This window comes from Lampetra planeri, chromosome 59 (genome assembly GCF_965212315.1).
Source record: "Lampetra planeri chromosome 59, kcLamPlan1.2.h2, whole genome shotgun sequence".
NCBI lineage: Eukaryota > Metazoa > Chordata > Hyperoartia > Petromyzontiformes > Petromyzontidae > Lampetra > Lampetra planeri.
The window spans coordinates 3,086,990-3,099,864 of record NC_136165.1 but is presented as its reverse complement, the minus strand read 5'-3'; the positions used below and the strand labels follow the sequence as shown (position 1 = coordinate 3,099,864).

General features: G+C 53.8%; 1 protein-coding gene across 1 annotated transcript in view; it reads left to right on the top strand.

Moving 5' to 3' along the window:
• The first annotated feature begins 3,440 nt into the window (after positions 1-3,440).
• The window catches only part of LHFPL2 (LHFPL tetraspan subfamily member 2), a 61,308-nt gene continuing 51,873 nt past the window's right edge, over positions 3,441-12,875 (top strand). The window contains exon 1 of the mRNA XM_078618855.1: positions 3,441-4,259. The gene's annotated coding sequence lies outside the window, so the exon portion shown is untranslated. The remainder of the gene's footprint in view (positions 4,260-12,875) is intronic.

Here is a 12,875-nt window from a genome sequence, read left to right as displayed (position 1 = left end):
GCCACAACGCAAGCAGCCGTCCTCAGGTGAAAACCAGGTCTGTCGAGGCGACAGCGTCTGAATGATTGTTATTATTGTATTACTTCCCTTCTTCGTGACTTTACCGAAAGAACCAAGAAGATGTGAGGGTTCATCATGATCACCACCATCAGACACGGTCAATCCACTGCTGCTTGAAGGCCCTGTCCACGTGGGGTCGGTAATGGGGTTAGGCGAGTTTGACCATACTTCACCACGCCGGTCACGTGCAGGATTGGTGACATTGTCGTTTCCTGGGAAGTCGATGCGCGGCGCTCTAACCACTGCGCCACCGCTCCTCCCCCCCACCCTCCCCCCTCCCCTCCTCTCGCACAATGACACGTGGAGACTTCTCAACAAGATCCCCGCACGGGAGTGAGTCCCCTTCCCACTGTGGGGGGAGGGGGGGTGTGGGGGGAGGGGGAGGCGGGGTGTGGGGGGGTGGGGTGTGGGGGGGGGTGTGGGGGGAGGGGTGTGGGGGGGTTTGGGGGGCGGGGTGTGCGGGGTGGGGTGTGGGGGGGGTGTGGGGGGAGGGGGGGTGTGTGGGGGGGGGTGTGGGGGGCGGGTTGTGGGGGGCGGGGTGTGGGGGGGGGTGTGGGGGGCGGGGGTGTGGGGGGCAGGGTGTGGGGGGCGGGGTGTGGGGGGCGGGGTGTGGGGGGGTGTGTGGGGGGTGTGGGGGGGGGATGTGGGGGGCGGGGTGTGGGGGGCGGGGTGTGGGGGGGGATGTGGGGGGGGGCGTGGGGGGGGGTGTCTCCAACGCTTCCAAATTCCACACGCGAGAAGTGCATTGATTGGACTCGGGCCAAACCTCCCAGTGTGGCAGGAACCTCCTGACAGGGCATCCTGAGACTCGGCAAGACTTGGAAGGGTGAAATGCACCTTTTTTGTAGTCTATGAGTCTCTGTGTGAGTCTATAGGTCTCTGTGTGTGTCTCTGTGTGAGTCTATGGGTCTCTGTGTGAGTCTATGTGTCTCTGTGTGAGTCTATGGGTCTCTGTGTGAGTCTATGTGTCTCTGTGGGAGTCTATGGGTCTCTGTGTGAATCTATGGGTCTCTGTGTGAGTCTATGTGTCTCTGTGTGAATCTATGGGTCTCTGTGTGAGTCTATGTGTCTCTGTGTGAGTCTATGTGTCTCCGTGTGGATCTATGGCTCTATTAGTGAATCTATGGGTCTCTGTGTGAGTCTATGGGTCTCTGTGTGAGTCTATGAGTCTCTGTGTGAGACTATGTGTCTCTGTGTGAGTCTATGTGTCTCTGTGTGAGTCTATGAGTCTCTGTGTGAGTCTATGGGTCTTTGTGTGAGTCTATGTGTCTCTGTGTGAGTCTATGGGTCTCTGTGTGAGTCTATGTGTCTCTGTGTGAGTCTATGTGTCTCTGTGTGAGTCAATGTATCTCTGTGTGAGTTTATGGGTCTCTGTGTGAGTCTCCGTGTGCGTCTATGTGTCTCCCAGTCTGTCAAACTAAACTATTCAACTATGAAATTGTATTTTTATTTTGACCAGGTAAGGTCCACTGAGCTATGTAGCTCATCTTTTTTTCAGAAGTGACCTGCCCACAACAAATACTCGTCTTCGTCGCGCTAGACATTTATAGCAGCAACGAAATACTCGAAACGCGTGGTGATGGTGATTCTAAAATGGGGAATCCACGCGACCACGGGGAGAGAGAGAGAGACACGCAAACTACAAATATACAGCAGGCATTAGAGTCGAGATTGAACCTATGACCTCCTGTATACCAGGCGAGGTAGTTAACATCTAGCCACCATGATGATGATGAGAGAGACACGAAAACTCCAAATATACAGCAGGAGGCGGTCAGGGTCGGGATCGAACCCACGACCTCCTGCATACCAGGCGAGGTAGTTAACATCTCCTAGCCACCGTGATGATGAGAGAGAGAGAGACACGAAAACTCCAAATATACAGCAGCAGGCGTCAGGGTCGGGATCGAACCCACGATCTCCTGCGTTCAAAGGCGAGGACGTTTTTTTTACGATTATCGTGATAAAAAAAAGTCGAAATATCACCACTGCCATATGTTCCATTCTGATGTCGTGGTTATTCAGTGTTATGTTAATGTATTATAGGAATAGGTGCTCTTGATAAGGGCAATTGCATGAAACCTTGGTTATTTATGTATATATTTCAAGCATCACTGTGAGTCATTGGGATTGTTTGACCATACCTCACCACGCTGATCAATGTTGATAAAATCGCGTCCTACACATACAACTATAAAGATCCCCCGTATAGCCTTGACAGACTGCTGGGGCAAGTGCTGTTAGCGAGCACATATTAAGGCGGGCACGGCACACGAGGGGGGTGTGGTGGCCAGCACCACGCCCGACCGCCTTTGTCTCCCCAGTGGCGATGTTTATACACCGCACCAGGTACTCATTTGAGGCTGAGTCTACCTAGGGGAGGCCCAGGACCGGGCTCAGATAAGTATCGTCACTGGTGGTGGCCGTGAGCGGGAATCGAACTCGGGTCGCCGGGTTCGTAGCGCAGCGTAGCGCTAACCGCGACGTTACCCTGTGTACACACACACACGTGTACACACACACGTGTACACACACACGTGTACACACACACACGTGTACACACACACACGTGTACACACGTACACACACACACGTGTACACACACACACGTGTACACACACACACGTGTACACACGTGTACACACACACACGTGTACACACACACACGTGTACACACACACGTGTACACACGCACACGTGTACACACACACGTGTACACACGTACACACACACACGTGTACACACACACACGTGTACACACACACACGTGTACACACACACGTGTACACACGTACACACACACACGTGTACACACACACACGTGTACACACACACACGTGTACACACGTGTACACACACACACGTGTACACACACACACGTGTACACACACACACGTGTACACACACACGTGTACACACGTACACACACACACGTGTACACACACACGTGTACACACACACACGTGTACACACGTGTACACACACACACGTGTACACACACACACGTGTACACACGTGTACACACAACACGTGTATACACACACATGTGTGTACACACACACACGTGTACACACACACATGTGTACACACACACACGTATACACACATGTGTACACACTCACACGTGTACACACGTGTACACACACACACGCGTACACACGTGTACACACACACACGCGTACACACACGTGTACACACACACACGTGTACATACACACACACGTGTACACACACACACGTGTCACCCCGTGACACACCCAGCACCCCCCCCCACTCCTCCCAACTCCACCACCCCCTCGCTCCAGGCCGCCTCTTCCCTCGCTCCACCCACAGAGCGAGCGGGTCGAGCACCGCGCGAGGCAGAGGACACCCTGGGGGGTCGTGGTGGTGGTGGTGAGCACGGGGGGACAGACACACGGAGACAGACACACGGAGACAGACAGAGACAGGACACACGGAGACGGTCTAGAGACAGACACACACACAGACTCACACACAGACTCACACACAGGCGGAGACACACACAGAGTAAGTCACACAGACTCGCACACAAGCGGAGGAGACACACAGACTCACACACAAGCGGAGGAAACACAGACTCGCACACAGACTGAGACACAGACTCACACACAAGCGGAGGAAACACAGACTCACACACAGACTGAGACACAGACTCACACACAAGCGGAGGAAACACAGACTCACACACAGGCAGAGACACAGACTCACACACAGGCGGAGGACACACAGACACACACACAGACTCACACACAGACTTACATAGACGGAGTCACACAGACCACACGCACACAAGCACACACACACACGCACACACGCACACAAGCACACACACACGCACACAAGCACACACACACGCAGAGTCTTCGTCTGAGACACAGACAACATAGGCGCACGCGATAAGACGGAGGGAGACACGGAGACATCGGCAGACAACGCGGACAAAGCAGCGGGGAGACAGCGGAGACACAAAGGCGGAGACACCGCGAGAGACACGCGGAGACAGCGGAGACACGAAGGCGGAGACACGAAGGCGGAGATACAGCGAGAGACACGCGGAGACAGCGAGAGACAGCGGAGACACGGGCGAGAGAGACGGGGGAGGAGGAGGAGGAGACGGGGTCTGGGGCAGTCTCTCTAAAGACTGAACTGCAGCAAGCGATTTAGACTCTGCTGGACCGGTAAGGCGGAGACACGGGGAGGAGAGGGGAGACACGGGGAGACACGGGGGGGAAGGGAGACACGGGGAGACACGGGGGGGAAGGGAGACACGGGGAGACACGGGGGGGGGGCACGGGGGGGAGGGAGACACGGGGGGGGGGGGGGGTGGAGAGAGACACGGGGAGACACGGGGGGGGGGGCACGGGGGGGAGGGAGACACGGGGGGGGGAGAGAGACACGGGGAGACACGGGGAAACACGGGGGGGGGGGAGACACTGGGAGGAGGGAGACACGGGGGAGGGGGGAGGACACGGGGGGGGGGGGAGACGGGGGGGAGACACGGGGGAGGAGGGGGGAGACACGGGAGAGGAGGGGGGAGACACGGGGGGGGGGAGACACGGGGGGGGGGAGACGGGGGGGAGACACGGGGAGGAGGGGGGAGACACGGGGAGGAGGGGGGGAGACACGGGGGGGGGGAGACGCGGGGGAGGGGAGACGGGGGGGAGACACGGGGAGGAGGGGGAGACACGGGGGGGGGGGGGAGACACGGTGGGGGGGAGGAGGGGGGGAGACACGGGGGGGGGAGACGGGGGGGGGGGGAGACGCGGGGGGGAGGGGGAGACGGGGGGGAGACACGGGGAGGAGGGGGGAGACACGGGGGGGGGGGAGACACGGTGGGGGGGAGACACGGGGGGGAGGGGGGAGACACGGGGGGGGGGGAGACGCGGGGGGGGGGAGACACGGGGGGGAGGGGGGGAGACACGGGGGGGAGGGGGGAGACGGGGGGGGGGAGACGGGGGGGGGGAGGGGGGAGACAGGGGGGGGGGAGACGCGGGGGGGGGAGACACGGGGGGAGGGGAGGGGGGGAGACACGGGGGGGGGGAGACGCGGGGGGGGGGGAGACACGGGGGGGAGGGGGGGAGACACGGGGGGGAGGGGGGAGACGGGGGGGGGGAGACGGGGGGGGAGGGGGGAGACAGGGGAATTCGGACCTCCCGCATTGCTCGCGATGTGTGTGTTTGTGTATTTGTGTGTATTTGTGTTGCGTGTGTATGCATTGGTTGCGTGTTGAGTGTTGTAGGTATTGTGCAAGTGTGTTGTGTGTTGCTGTGTAATGGTGGTTTATGTGTCAGCGATGTGTGTGTGTTGGACACTTGTGGTGTGTGATGTGTGTAATGTGTGTAATGTGTGTGTGTTGGACACTTGGGGTGTTTCTCGTGTGTGATGTGTGTGTGTTGGGCCTGTGTGAGATTTCTCACGTGATAAGCCACTTCTTTGAGCTGTGTCATGTGTGGTCGGGTCGCTTTTTGAAAAAGAATGTAATGACTCAGTCGGCCCTTTACCTGGTTAGTTAAACTATCGCTCAGTTTTAATTGTACATATTTGTTTTAGTGATTTGTTTTAACTCTCCTACACGTTTTCCTTGGTTCTTTCGGTAAAGTCACGTAGAATGGAATAATAAAATAATAAAAATAAAACATAATAAGAGTCTTATCGACAGACCTCTTCTTCACCTGAGGACGGCTGCTTGCGTTGTGGCCGAAACTTCGTGAGAATTATTTTATGATGTTTTATTTTTATTATTTTTATTATTTCCATTCTACGTGACTTTACCGAAAGAACCAAGAAGATGAATCCCTGCAGTCACGAAAGGAAGCTTTAAATCGAAAGGGAATTATTTTATTATGTTTTATTTTTATTATTTTATTATTTCCCTTCTACGTGACTTTACCGAAAGAACCATGAAGATGAATCCCTGCAGTCACGAAAGCTTTAAATCGAAATCTCCTACACTTTGTGTGGTTGGTGTTGTGGTTGTTGTGACGTTCTTACACCTTGCCCCGACTGGAAATCTGGGTGAACAAGAACTGTATAGCTCATCGAATGCCTGCAGTATGAATACAATAATCTGATTCTGTGTTATGTGTTCTAAGTGTTGCTGAATGAGTGCGTTAGCGGTGTGTGTGTGGCGTTAAAGTGTGATGTGAGTTGTGTGTTGGTGTGCTTAATGGTGGTGAATGTGTCAGTGATGTTTATACCGAGTGGGTGACTTAGTGTTGTGTGTGTTTGTATCTTGGGGGGGGGGGTGTGTGTGTGTGCGTGTGCGGTTAGCTGCGTTTCGCCACTGGGGAGACAAAGGCGGTCGGGCGTGGTGCTGGCCACCCACCCCCTCGTGTGCCGTGCCGGCCTTCATAGGTGCGCGCTAACAGCACTTGCCCCTGCAGTCTGTTAAGGCTATACGGGGGATCTTTGTCTCTGTCTTTGTGTGTGCACGTGGTGTGTGTGTGTGTATACGTGGTGTGTGTGTGCACGTGGTGTGTGTACGTGGTGTGTGTGTGTACACGTAGTGTGTGTGTGTACACGTGGTGTGTGTGTGTGTGCTCAGGTGAAAGAGACGGGAAGGTGTCAAAAGGCGAATGCGATGGGTGGTCTAGTTGTGTGTGAATGTTGATTCAGTGACGGTGGCTGTGGTGGTGGTGGTTGGGGTGGAACTGGAGGGCTATAGCCTGACGATGATTCATGATCAATATATTGTGAGATTGTTGATTGGTGATAGATTCATGATAATGATGATGACAATGATGAATTGGACTTGACGATGATGATTTAACAATGGGCTTTGGTTAAAGTATTTTGTTGTTGCTGCTATGCAGTGGTGGTGATGGTATAGTTCGTGGTGGAGTGCGGAGAAGCGACGCTCACAACAACGAGCAGAGCCGCCGGGCGGCTAAAACGCAGCAAATCGACACAGTAGGGGGAGATAAAAAAAAGTCGGTGACATCCGCCGGTCGCATCTCAGTCCGTCAACCCCACGGCGGTCTGCTGGGTCAGTCCCGTGACCTCCAGCCAACAGCGGAACCGTAAGACACTTCACGTGGCCCTCGATGTGTACCTAGCCTGGCACAAAGCCCCGCGTGGTGACGTCACCACCACCACCACCACTTCGTGATGAACAGCGGTTGTTGTTGTTGTGTTGTTGTTGTGTTGTTCCATTGGAACCTCATTTGCCAGTAAAAATATGATAATTGCTTTTTTTACCCTTCTATCTGGCAACAAAACTGACACCTTTTTACAAGGAGTCATGTTTGCATAGACCACAATACCTGCAGTCATAATGCAAACAAAAAACATAACTCTGTATGCACTGTCCTTGAAGTTGATTGGTCCACACCCGAGACAGCTTTCCTTAGAGCCTAGTCTCACATGGTGTTGGACCAGATGACGCCAAAAGGCGCACATTATCAGAGTTGTGCTTTTTGTTTCCATTACGACTGCAGGTATTGTGGTCTATGCAAACATGACTCCTTGTAAAAAAAGGTGTCAGTTTTGTTGCCAGATAGAAGGGTAAAAAAACCAATTATCATGTTGTGTTGTTGTGTTGTTGTTGTTGTTGTTTTTGGTGGTGATTTTTGAGGATGGCGTTAAGGCGAGTTGGGGGGGGGGCTTGGGCAGGCGAGGAGACGTGGGGAGGAGGGGGGGGGTGACGGCTGTACGGGGTAGGCTAGCAGTGGAGCGGGCAGCCAGAATCATCAGAACCTTGACTTGGACGAGAGGAGGAATCCGATGAGCTCTAAGCTCTTTCTCACAGGCGTCCAGTAGGGTTTGTCACGTCTTCACGTTCTGCAGATGTAGATGCCACTGGTTCTTCACGTTCTGTAGATGTAGATGCCACTGGTTCTTCACGTTCTGTAGATGTAGATGCCACTGGTTCTTCACGTTCTGTAGATGTAGATGCCACTGGTTCTTCACGTTCTGTAGATGTAGATGCCACTGGTTCTTCACGTTCTGTAGATGTAGATGCCACTGGTTTTTCACGTTCTGTAGATATAGATGCCACTGGTTCTTGACGTTCTGTAGATGTAGATGCCACTGGTTCTTCATGTTCTGTAGATGTAGATGCCACTGGTTCTTCACGTTCTGTAGATATAGATGCCACTGGTTCTTCACGTTCTGTAGATGTAGATGCCACTGGTTCTTCATGTTCTGCAGATGTAGATGTCACTGGTTCTTCACGTTCTGTAGATGTAGATGCCACTGGTTCTTCACGTTCTGTAGATGTAGATGCCACTGGTTCTTCACGTTCTGCAGATGTAGATGCCACTGGTTCTTCACGTTCTGTAGATGTAGATGCCACTGGTTCTTCACGTTCTGTAGATGTAGATGCCACTGGTTCTTCACGTTCTGCAGATGTAGATGCCACTGGTTCTTCACGTTCTGTAGATGTAGATGCTACTGGTTCTTCACGTTCTGTAGATGTAGATGCCACTGGTTCTTCACGTTATGTAGATGTAGATGCCACTGGTTCTTCACGTTCTGCAGATGTAGATGTCACTGGTTCTTCACGTTCTGTAGATGTAGATGCCACTGGTTCTTCACGTTCTGCAGATGTAGATGCCACTGGTTCTTCACGTTCTGCAGATGTAGATGCTACTGGTTCTTCACGTTCTGCAGATGTAGATGCCACTGGTTCTTCACGTTCTGCAGATGTAGATGCCACTGGTTCTTCACGTTCTGCAGATGTAGATGCCACTGGTTCTTCACGTTCTGCAGATGTAGATGCTACTGGTTCTTCACGTTCTGCAGATGTAGATGCCACTGGTTCTTCACGTTCTGCAGATGTAGATGCCACTGGTTCTTCACGTTCTGCAGATGTAGATGCTACTGGTTATTCACGTTCTGCAGATGTAGATGCCACTGGTTCTTCACGTTCTGCAGATGTAGATGCCACTGGTTCTTCACGTTCTGCAGATGTAGATGCTACTGGTTATTCACGTTCTGCAGATGTAGATGCCACTGGTTTTTCACGTTCTGTAGATGTAGATGCCACCACCGCCATCTATTGTGCGGCGGTTGAACCCACGACTCGCGGTCCGAACAGGCGACTGGACCATACGGCTTTGTTTCGTTTCTCCGAAAGTTCCAAAGTCGGAACATTCGCAATCGGAGGCGTCCTCTGTGTGTCCGTCGCCACTGGACGTTGATCGTGTCCCGGAGTCGAACTCATGCCCGCCGGCCGGGGGGTTTCCCCACGACGCGGTGCCGCCTTTCGCGCGTCAGACGGATCCCGAATTTGGATTCTTTTTGGTAAAAACGCCGCCCGCAAGTGGAAATCCGCGGTGGCATTTTATCGACCCGTCACCGGGCAAATTGCGACGCGGAGGGAGGGCCACCGTCCGTGAGACCTTCTGCGGATTTTTAAACCCTAAATGCTGCCTGCCGGTATCTGTTACAGGCAGCTTTGTGTACATTATTCCATAATAATATAAATATATTTTATAACATGATGGCTGAGCACACGCCCAACAAACGACGCAGTGTATGTTAAACGGCAAATTTCAGTAACCCCACACGGACAGCCCTTTTTGTTAATCTGCTGCTGGATGAGGGCCTCTCTACTGCTGGATGAGGCCTCTACACTGCCTTTGCTAACACTGGTCAACACACTGTTTTTTGGCATAAGGTATTCCAACGGTTTGTAATGTAATTTTGGGGTGCTGATTCCAAATCTGGCATCAGTTTTGGCTATCACATCAGGTTTTTGAGATATCAAATATTGCATTTTCAATAAAAACTGCAGTAGAAAAATATTAAATAAATGTGGATATATACATAAAGTGATATTATAAACGCACTATCCTAAAAATACAGCACCGTATTTTAACACTAAAGCAGTCACTGACTCGCAACAACTTGCAATCATAAGTGACAGAGTTAATTTCGGGTAAAATCAATGAAAATGGGGTATGCCGATAGCATAAAAATGAGATGTGATAGAGCAAATCTGAGATCAGATTTGGAATCAGCACCCTGAAATTAGTCTAAAACAGCTGCAAAAGTCCAGGCCGGAAAAAAAATGTTTTTATTTTGTTGACCAGTGTAAATTGTAGTAGTAATTGTAGTATGCACTGTCCTTGAAATTGATTAGTCCACACCCGAGACAGCTTTCTTTAGAGCCTAGTCTCACATGGTGTTGGAGTGCACTCGCTGCTGCTGTTATTGTCTCGAGCGAAAACAATGCCCTTTGTTTACCCAGGGAAGCTCTGCCGCGTCTCCAGGGATGGTTTCTAGTGGAGGTTGGGGGGTGCAGCGGAGACGGCGGGATGAGAGGTGGGGGGGGAGGGCTACATTCGGATGTTTGGTCAATTTCCTTGATGTGTGTGTGTCGATTGAAAGCTTTCGTGACTGCAGGGATTCATCTTCTTGGTTCTTTCGGTAAAGTCACGTAGAAGGGAAATAATAAAATAAGAAAAATAAAACAGACGTTTCGGCCACAACGCAAGCAGCCGTCTTCAGGTGGAGAACAGGTCTGTCTGGGAGACAGCGTCTGAATGAGTCTGAATGACTCTGTCTCCTCGACAGACCTGCTCTCCACCTGAGGACGGCTGCTTGCGTTGTGGCCGAAACGTCGTGAGAATAATTTTATTATGTTTTATTTTTATTATTTTATTATTTTCCTTCTACGTGACTTTACCGAAAGAACCAAGAGGGTGTGTGTGTGTGTGTTGAACATACAGAGCTGTTAGCGCTACGAACCCCGGTCGCTCAAGTTCGATTCCCACTCACGGCCAACGTGGACCGGTCCTGGGGCCTCATCCTCTAGGTCGACTCAGCCTCAAATGAGTACCTGGTGCGGTGTGTGAATATCGCCACTGGGGAGACAAAGGCGGTCGGGCGTGGTGCTGGCCACCCCACCCCCTCGTGTGCCGTGCCGGCCTTCATAGGTGCTCGCTAACAGCACTTGCCCCGACAGTCTGGTAGAGCTATACGGGGGATCTTTGTTTTGTTGAACTTACATCGTGCGGGGAGCGGTGGTGGAGCGGTTAGCGCTACGCTGCGCTACGAACCTGGCGACCCGAGTTCGATTTTCGCCCATGGCCAACGCCCAGTGACGATTATCTGAACCGGTCCTGGGGCCTCCCGTAGGTCGACTCAGCCTCAAATGAGTACCTGGTGCGGTGTGTAAACATCGCCACTGGGGAGACAAAGGCGGCCGGGCGTGGTGCTGTGCCACCCACCCCCTCGTGTGTCGTGCCGGCCTTCATAGGTGCTCTCATCGCCAACTGGCACTTGCCCCGACAGACGGTCAAAGGCTACACGGGGGACCTTTGTCTTTGTCTGGCTCTTCGGCGTTTTCGTTTCTGTTTCCTGACTCCGGCGGAGTCTGCGGCAATGAGATTGGTGGGGGGGGGGGGTCGTGGGGGGGGGGGGGAGTCGTGGGGGGGGGGGGAGTCGTGGGGGGGGGGGGTCGTGGGGGGGGGGAGTCGTGGGGGGGGGGGGGGGAGTTGTGGGGGGGGGAGTCGTGGGGGGGTGGATAAGGGGGTGGGGGGAGATGGGGGTGGGGGGAGAGAGTCGTGGGGGGGGGGGAGAAGGGGGGGGAGGGGGGTGGGGGGAGAGTCGTGGGGGGGGGGGAGATGGGGGTGGGGGGGGAGAGCCGTGGGGAGGGGGGGTTGTGGGGGGGGGAGTCGTGGGGGGGGGGTGGGGAGATGGGGGGTGGGGGGAGGTGGAGAGAGTCGTGGGGGGGGGGAGTCGTGGGGGGGGGGTGGGGAGATGGGGGTGGGGGGAGGTGGAGAGAGTCGTGGGGGGGGGGGAGTCGTGGGGGGGGGGGGGGAGATGGGGAGTGGGGGGAGAGAGTCATGCGGGGGGGAGATGGGGGGGGGAGGAGATTCGACAAAGCGGATGGAGAGTAGAGTGGAGGGGAGTTTGTTGACATTGGATCGAGGAGAGATGGAGGGGGGGAGACGGGTTAAGGGGATGGAGTCATACAGAGAGGGGGGTGAGGGGAGATGGAGGGGGGGGATGGAGGGGGGGGGATGGAGGAGGGGGGGGTGGAGGAGGGGGGGGGATGGAGTTGTAGAGAGAGGGGGGGGGGGTACAGGGAGAGATGGATGTGTAAGGAGAGGGGAGTGTTCCCCCCCCCCCTTAATAGGCGCTCGCTAACCCCACACTTGCCCCAGCAGTCTGTGAAGGCTACACTGTGGGAGGTTGATTTCTTCGTTTTTGTATACAGTACACCTGTGTGTGTACAGTACACATGTGCGTGTGTACAGTACACATGTGCGTGTGTACAGTACACATGTGCGTGTGTACAGTACACCTGTGCGTGTGTACAGTACACCTGTGCGTGTGTACAGTACACCTGCGTGTATACAGTACACCTGTGTGTATACAGTACACCTGTGTATATACAGTACACCTGTGTGTGTGTATATATACAGTACACATGTGTGTATATATACAGTACACCTGTGTGTATATACAGTACACCTGTGTGTATGTACAGTACACCTGTGTGTATGTACAGTACACCTGTGTGTGTACAGTACACATGTGCGTGTGTACAGTACACATGTGCGTGTGTACAGTACACCTGCGTGTGTACAGTACACCTGCGTGTGTGTGTGTGGTAGTGTAGCAGTTAGCGCGCTGTGCTACGAAGCCGGCGAACCGAGTTCGGTTCTGGGCCTCCCCTAGGTCGACTCAGCCTCAAATGAGTACCTGGTGCGGTGTGTAAACATCGCCACTGGGGAGACAAAGGCGGCCGGGCGTGGTGTTGGCCACCCACCCCCTCGTGTACCGTGCCGGCCTTCATAGGTGCTCGCTAACAGCACTTGCCCCTACAGTCTGTTAAGGCTACA